Source organism: Camellia sinensis, chromosome 7 (genome assembly GCF_055761805.1).
Source record: "Camellia sinensis isolate YWXY chromosome 7, ASM5576180v1, whole genome shotgun sequence".
Classification (NCBI taxonomy): Eukaryota; Viridiplantae; Streptophyta; class Magnoliopsida; order Ericales; family Theaceae; genus Camellia; species Camellia sinensis.
In genome coordinates, this window is record NC_138967.1 from 55,602,378 (window position 1) to 55,611,514 (window position 9,137).

Sequence of the window (9,137 nt, forward strand, 5' to 3'; positions counted from 1 at the left end):
AGGACTTTTTAATTATAGTATTCTATAGGCAGATTCGGAAATCGTACCCATAGAGCTGTGGTATCCTCTTCTGTAGCATCTGATCTGAAATCTTGCTGCCATTTCCTCACCGTGACATAATGGTCCATAACAATCCATGGCCCCTCAGTGTAGACTTTGGTGTAATCTTCTATCATATCAAATTTAACAATAAAAAAGCCATGGCCAATATCTAGGGCTTCGAAATCATCTTGAAGGCCCCAAAGTCGAGTCATTTTTGCCATGAACAGCTTGTATCCTGTTTTCTTTCCCAGCAATCTGACGATCAAGCACTTCTTCCAAGGTTCTCTAATCTTTTTCAACAGAGCTTGGGGGATCTTAACTCTGGGAATACCCTCATTATCATCTTCCATAGCCTTTCCATCATCTGTTGGTTCTTGTGCCATCTTTGGTTTATCTTCATCAGATGATACTTCCTCCACATCACAATCGAAGTTCTTTTCATTCTTTTTTTCGTTGAATCTTGATTTGAGGAGGGCTTGCTTGAGGGATTTCACTTGGTTCATCTTTCCTCAATGTTCGTTGCTTAAATTGCTGTTCGCTACCTCTGTTAATCCTTCTTCAGTCATTGAAACATCAGGAGCAACTGGGTTAGTCATAACCCCCAAGTTCTCACCCCCGACCGATTGGTTTTCCACCATTGTATCATCTTCTAAACCTTTGATGCTCTTGATCTTTTTCGTGCTTCATATCAAATGATCTTTTTCCTCAGTGGAGTATCCATGGCCAAACTTCGCTTCACCAGCACTCAGAGTTTCTGTAACGATCATATTGAAATTCCTTGGCACGTATTAATGCAGTATTGTTATTATTATTATTATCGACGGGAAAAGGTCAAGGACAAAATATATATATATATATATATATATATAATTTGGCTCTTTTTAGTCATCTTTTTATACAGAAAATATTAGAAGTTGACTAATGAGCACCCACCATTATTCTAACTTTACCCTTCGGACCCCCACTTCTACAACCTTCCTCAGGTAGCTCCTCTTTCTGTCACCCTCCCCCAGTTCCCATTCCCTATGGCAAATCCTTTTCTCCATTGGTGATCCCCTCTCTCCTCCTCCTTGACAACCATCATCTCCATCGAAATTATAAAAGTATGTTTGATTAGTAGGATTAAAGCATAGAATTGAAATTGTTAATTCATAAACTCATAATCTTATGTTTGATTGTAAATTTTATTAATCAAATTACATGTACAACAGACATTCAATTCGACAAAATCAACGAATTTTTAAAATTGAGAGGGGTTGAGGATCATAATTTCAAGTATGAAAGAAAAAATAAAATGAATACATAATAAATGGTTACCTCACTAATTTTATTTGAGAACTAATTTTACACTAATTCACAGGATTATTAATCATTTTACTATTAATCTTGTTAATCAAACAAGGCCTAAGAGGATTCAGTTTTGATTAGGAGCTCTTAATAGATTGATGGACTCTGGCAAGCATGGCGGACATTAATAATAATAAAACACAACTCACTCATATATATAAAACAAAGCTTGTAGATATGTACGACCTAAAGGTCGTACATAGCTCCTAAGAAGACAAACACCTCAATAAAAACGCTATATATTCAAATTTCTTTTTTTCCTTACTTGTTTTGTCTTTATTATATTGTTACAATGATCACTAACCTCTTTATAGAGAGGACTTTTTACATTCACCAAATACATTCATGTACTTTCCTAAATACATTCACCAAAACACATTGAACTTAACGAAATGATGCTTCAAACTTTAAGATTCTAATACATAAACTAAACATTTTAATGTATCTAACATTAATTCTAAATTAAATTCCAACAAATTCCTCATTGATTTTGAATTTCATCATTCCATGTTTTCACCAATGATTCTTCACTAGGATCAAACACATCTTTCAACTGCGTCCTTAAGTTTTCATTTTCAACAAATTTTTTTTATGTACGAGTCACACAAATCTGCATACAAACTCGTTAAAGTTGATATTATAGCAATTCTAGTTTAGACCTGACCCATTTGGTGTTCTGGATCCGGGTTTCATTGTCTTATATGGTTGTTCATGTCTTATTCATCTTGTACTTCATTAAGTTTGGTTGGTGGAGTGTCTTGTTGGCGTTTGGAATAGGTTGGTAGCTTGTTTTTCAAAGCGGTTGTTGCCTAGGTTTTGGCCTCTTCACTCTAGCGTAATTCTTACGCTCGAGCAGTCTTTGAGAACTCTCAGTACTTTTGCAGGTCTGCAAAGATGCTGGGAGGGTGGCATTCTTCGCTCGAGCAGTCTTTATTGTGCTCAAGTGGTGTTGGCTCGAGCGATGTTTTTTTAGCTCGAGCGGTGGTCCTTTACTTGTAAAACTTCTGAGAGTTGGTATTCTTCGCTCGAGCGGTCACTTTGTGCACTCGAGCGGTCTGAGCGTATATTAGTTGTTAAAAGTCACTTTTTGGGTCATTTTTTCATTTCTTTCTCTCTCTAAACATTCTAAAACCCCTAAATCTACAGCCTTTCTCTATAGAACTCACATTCTTTCTGCAAATACACCTAAATCCCTTGATTTCTTCACCCTAGTCTCCTTGTAAAAAACGTAGAGCTTGACGAGGGCTTCCATTTAATCTGTGCGGATCGTCTTTTCGTTGCCGGTGGGTTTTTTTGGCTTGTCTCCTCTTCACTTCAAGAGGTAGGGTCTATTTCCTTAACTCGATGTGAGTTCGTTGGTGTATTTGTGGTATATTTTGATATATAGATCTTGTGATGCTTAGATGATTTTTGGGATATATTTGTGGGTTGAAGGTTTGTCCAAATTAGGGGTTGTTGGTTATGATTTTGCTATTAAAAAGTATTTTTGGTATACAAAACTTGCATATGATTTTCTAAAAGAGAAAAACCCCAATTTATAGAAGAATCCTAAATGATGTTGATTTTGGAAATTTGGGTAGAATTATGAAAAATGGATTTGGTTGGAAAAGTATGTTGATGTTTTGGAAAAACACTGAGTATTAAATACTCTTTTGAAAATGTTCTAGAAAAGTGATTGTTGAAACTATTGTATTGTATATCCATATTGTTATCTTTTAATTATTGCATTAGAGATAACTGTTTTGGCTATCGATGGAGGATAGCATTGCCGTGTGTTAGAAATTGCATGTGGATTGGGCAAATTAAAATCATACATGTCATGTGCACGTTATGGATTTTGAAATGGATTTTGGAACTGGAACTGTGTATTTTTGAAAAGGTTGTTTTGGAAACTCTCGTATTATGTGTTGGAACATTTGCATTGTTTTGGAAAACAATATTTTGGATCATATGTATCGTACTATCGGAAAAAGGTAAATGAAGTGATAAAGCTATGAGGGGGTGTTAAAGCCGAATTAAGTTGGCTTGTGTGTCCATGGTGCAAGAAGTAAACCCGCGCGATAGGTGTCGAGCCTTCCGGTTAGTGCCGGTAAAAATGACCTTTTAACTTGTATAGTTACTCGTATGAACATCAGTCTTGGAGATTTATCCATTTTATTTATTATCATTTTGGTTTTGGATCAGGATGCTTGGTTATGGTTTTAGCAATGTATTTGCTGGCTGGTATTGAGACACCTATATTGGTTTTTGGAAAGAAATTTTATATCTACCAAATGTTTTGAACTTGAAAAGTGTTTTGATTAAATGTAAGGTTTTGATAATTGGAAAGAAAGAATTTTGTTCAGAAATCAAATGGATTTGAAATTGCATTTGGGCATATTGTATATGTGTATTGCATCATGATCATTTATGCTGGTGGAGCATGTTTAGTTTTTGAAACATTCTCTACTGGACTTTATGCTCACCCTACGTGGTTGAAAATATTTTTCAGGTGTACATGTGTGGATGCGAATTGAGACGTGAAGTTGTGTTCGAAACCGTGTAGGGTGGTTCTGTTATTTGTAGGCCATGGGCCATTCATGCCATTGGCTGTGTGCCATTTTGTTAAGGATTACACCCTTTGTATATGATATAAGCCTCTGGGCATTCAATTTAATGTATAACACTTGTGTATGTTTTAATTACAGGACATCCATTCGATTTAAATGTTGTATATGGGAATGTATGAAAATGGATAAATACATATATTGTGTGACTATATTATATACATCTGCATGAGGATTGTTATCTATTGTTTATCATTGGGTGGTCTATTCATGTGGGCCGGACTCCGTAAATCCAGGGCGTGACAAATATCGCGAATCTAAATTCCATAACGACTTTTAAATGTTCAGTTGCTTGAAATGTAGCTTGTTGCTTAGCTTCTTTATTTCACTACTAAAAAACGTACTTTTTGTGACCACTTCAAGCATCGCAAATAATAGATATCGTCACAAAAGACCTTTTGTGACGGCCCATGCAACGGCTAATGAGGGTCGCGAATGTAGGAGTGGCAAATATTTTTGTGATGGCAAAGCAGCTATGGCAGTCGCTATTTTGCCATCACAAATATCGAAGAAAAAATGCTAACATGTTTTTTGGCGACAATGTTGTTACCGTCGCAAATAATTTTCAATGACATTTGTCGCAAATAATTATTTATTAGATGATGTAGATCAAACTCCAAAGTAGCATTATTGTACCATGCATATCACAAGCAAGAAAACAAAATAAATAACAATAATAATAGGTACATCCGTAGCGGACAAACACAAAAGCAAACCAGCTAGATATCAACTAAGAGACATCAAAACATCTTTATTGCTTCTCACATGTAAGCTTACCATGCCCCATCTTTAGATGATATGGCCTCAAATTCCAACTCTGATAGATCTGGAACCTTATCTCCAGTTTTTGAAACAACATTTATTGTAGTCGCAGCGGCGCTTATTATATCTAGAGCATTGTTGTTTGCGCTTCTCATTTCTCTGTGGCGTGTAGGCCAAAAATAAACAGAAAGCAAAAATTTAGATTGAATAATTGTAGGAAAAAGTAGCATTTAAAAAAACGCTTTAGAAAAAACACGTAGGTAAGGGCACCATAAAAGCACCCAATACACGTACGCAGAGAGTAGTAATAAAACCAAAAAATGCACAGCATATGTGCACCTGAGCATGTAAAATGCAAGGATCAGAACACCTCTATGCACTGTCATCTTACTAATTTGTAATTTTACATACCTCAGTATTGCTCCCAGGTCCAAAAGAAAATGCATCACTTGGGAGAATACTAAATATCTTGCTAGCTATAGCAGGATATACTCCCTCCAATATGTCATGGATTGCAGTTTCAAATTTTTCTTTATCTAGTCAAGTACTTTTCAGATATTCATCTATGGGAGCAGTACTAAGTGAACAAAAAAAAAAAAAAAAATGTAACACTAAGAGCAATCAAAAGAGAGAGAAGGACCAAGGTAAAGTACTTGCAACAAATAGGTGAACTTCAGCACTGGAATTTTTCTTCCTCAACTCTTCTAGTAATTGAAACATAATGTCAATACAAGCAAGATTTTAGATGGTGATGTAAATGAATGAAGAAAAGAGGATCTAAATTTCAATAAAATAAGATCATTGACCTTGTCAATTAGGAACATGAAGGAAGTGAACTATTTAAGGAATTAAACATGTAGATATAGATGTTAAAAAATAAAAAAAACTAGAAAAATAAAATAAAATTATAAAACCATAAATTAGAGAGAATTTACCTGTGTTGGAAACATTCAATTCCAGTATATGCACATGCAGTGGTTATTGCAATCCATTTCTTATATCTATTTATCAAAAAAAAAAAAAAAAAATTCGTTTCTTATATCCATTGGATAAGAACTCAATAGTCTAATAACTTTGTTGATTCATGTTTGAACATCTGAATAAAAATAATAGGGCAGACAGTATATGTGCATAGGCCATACCTCTCTAGGATGTATGATGGTTTTGTACTTCTTCACAAATGGTGAGCATGCCTCCTATTGAACTGAAAAAATAAGCAATGCAACAGTAAGCAGAACTACAGGTGAATAGTTTGTGAACATAATAACTAACAATTTCTTAATTATTATTTTTTTTTATAGAAAATTGGCCTCGGTACTTATGGAATCAATTCCTAGTACCACCAAATTAAAAAGTATTCAGATTTTTCCCCATTGATGTTCATGAACAAAGTGGTGAATTTTCTAATGAGATCAACTTTGTCCTAAATATGGACTCAATTCATCAGAAAATCCCTAAAAATTAATAATTAAAATAAAAGAAGAACTTAATCTCTTGCAGACCAAAATTTTCAAGGAGCACATTGCAAATTTTGTTCCAAAAATTACAAAAAGCCTTTACAACACCATTACTCTGCATCTTACATATAATGCGCTCGTGTATATATGTACAGACAAAGAAAAATAAAATTAGATACATATAAAAACATACAAACAAAATCGAGAGAGAGAGAGAGAGAGAGAGAGAGAGAGAGAGAGAGATTACCAGCAAGTGGATTTCGGGACCTCTGAACTAAAGAGGCTTCGAACTGAAGAATCTCGGGAGCAGCCTTCTCGGTCCGCCATGCCCACTTCAAGAGCTCTGCATTGGTAGTTGAAATCAGCGACTCATAATCAAATTTTGGGATTTGTTGATTTTGTTCGATCAACAAGAAAATAAATTAGAGTAGTACTCCAATTATACTGAATTAATACCTTTAATTCAGCGAAACCCTATCGTTTATGAACCGAAAAAGTATATATGTGAGGTGATGTATGGTCGGTAGATATAGAGATTGAGAGAGCGAGAGATCGAGAGAGACATTTATATCGGTGTTCTTCAAACTATGATCAATGAGAGAGAGAGAGAGAGAGCGAGCAAAGTCTAGATTTGGCTAGGGCAAATATAAATCAAAGAAAATAAGAGAAATAAATGGGGCAAATTCAATATTTTTTGCCACGGCTAAACAGACGGTGGCAAAAAAATAGACAAAAAGTCCATTTTCTAGCAGTGTTTGTTGTTTTTTTCTTCCATAAATCCTCTTTTTCCAGTACTCATCTTCAACATTTGTTATGAAAGATGGATTATGATCTGGACTATACCTCTCAACTGCATAACTTGCATGATTTGATCAAACACATAAAATAGCTTTAGAAAACTTCAATACAAGACCCTTAAAACATATTTTATTAAAAAACTCATCAATTCTTGAAAGAATTGAACCAAAACTCCTTCATGCAAGATTTTTCAACTATTTTCATGGTTTTTCATAACATACAAATGGTGATCAACAAACTCATAAATTTCTGAAACAATGGACATGATTTAAACTCACATGCATGCAAGGACTTTAAAACTCAAACTCAAAATGATAAAATCAAAGATGATCTACCATGAATACACATGAAAGTCATCTACATGTTCAAAGACCCATTTCTTGCACTCTCATGAAAGTAGCTCAAAACTTCATGAAATCATGAGGCATGGAGGAATAGCTATAGAAATTAGACATAGAATCCTTACCCAAAGCTTTAATTTCAGAAATGTGAGATGAATCTTCCTAGTTCTCTTCTTCTTTTTCAAACTTTTGAGCTCTCTCTCTCTGAAGCCAAACTCTCTCTCCCTCTCTAGCTTGAACTCTCAACTCAATGGAGTAGAATGAGCCAAGGAATGTTGCCTACATTCCCTCATTTCTCATCAGAAACTACACAACACGCACTCTCAGATTTTGAATACATAACACGTGCACACACATGCATTATTCCAACACACCCACAAGAGTTGTAATCCCCTACATTCAATATCACCAAATGCCTAACTCAAATTTCTCAATACACCCACACTGATTTCTCAGCAACATTACAAAATGCCTTAGCACATCATACACTTAATCACATCTTGGATCATTAATAGGATTAGATTAGGTACCAATCATGCATCATTTAAATCAAACACAAGTAACCTTAATTAGTCAAGGTTAGCACAAAATTTAATTATTCAAAAATAGTTCCAATTAAAGCTCAATTTAATCACACGCAATTTTATTGAACTAAATCAATTTTTAACAAAACTTTTCATATGGTTCCAAATATTCTAGTTAGTCAATCCATGAACTCAAATTCGGCTTCTGAAAGCATTTAGGCTGACAATTTCAGATTCAAAGCAAAAATCATGACAAGTAGTTTTCAAATCATATAAATATGCACAAATTACCCCAAAGCACATATCACAATTAATGATAACACATAATTCCATTCTAAACACTTAATTAGCATTCTTAATTATGAATTAGTAGTTAACTATAGATTGGGGTTGTTATAGTCTCCTTACCTTAAAAAGTTTGGTCCTCGAAACTTGAGTTACCACATATATATATATATATACACATCAGATGTAGACCAGATGTCTTAGGTTCACACTATTTTCCATTTTCGTAAGTAGTTTCCTTCCCATTCAGCTTGTTACAGGGACTTAATTCGTTTCCCAATCATTCAACAGTTCATTGTTCAATTTAGTATTCGATTAAGCACTCCACCACAGTTATTCAAAGTCATTTAGAAGTTATCAGGTATACAAGGCAAATTCATATATTAACCCCATAGCAGTGAACGTAATTATAAAGTAATCATTCATATACTGTTCATTGGTCTCAGTTTCCACTAATTCAATTGTGCTACATGTTAATACAGAAGCAGTCATTCATAGAACATATTGATTGCATATACTTCCAAGTAGTTAGGGTTTATAATCAAACTAGTCTACTGTTAACAAGTCCCATAGCATCAATTTCGAAGTACAGCAACACAAAAGCAATCATTCTCTTATTCAAACAAGTTCATGGTAGTAACGGTAATACCAACCACGTGTCATACATACAGTATTCCCATATTCCCAGAGCATAATTTACAAAATCCTATAATCCCATTCATGTGTGTTCCTAATTAGTTATAGGCATATGGTTAAAAGCTATTTATATTCACATAGTCTACTATTGATGGTTTACATTCTTCATAAGTGTTCACAATTGATTCAAGTTCATGTTCTGATTGCCTAGTTGCGACCGTGGCTGGCACCTGGCGCTGGAATTTTCAAGCTTAACTTTGATGGTTCTCTGTGCAAGGGGCAAGAAGCTGCTGGTCTTGGGGTCGTTGTGGGAGATTGTAATGGGGAGGTGATTGCAGC

The 9,137-nt window shown here is 34.7% G+C and overlaps 1 long non-coding RNA gene across 1 annotated transcript; it reads right to left on the reverse strand.

Annotated features, from left to right (window-relative positions):
* Positions 1–4,569: 4,569 nt before the first annotated feature.
* On the reverse strand, positions 4,570–7,100 carry LOC114273274 (uncharacterized). Its single transcript, XR_003632989.2, has 5 exons — positions 6,671–7,100; positions 6,462–6,557; positions 5,900–5,961; positions 5,693–5,758; positions 4,570–4,916 (listed from the first exon to the last, which is right to left on the reverse strand). It is a non-coding gene; the product is annotated as an uncharacterized LOC114273274 (long non-coding RNA).
* Between the last annotated feature and the right edge of the window lie 2,037 nt (positions 7,101–9,137).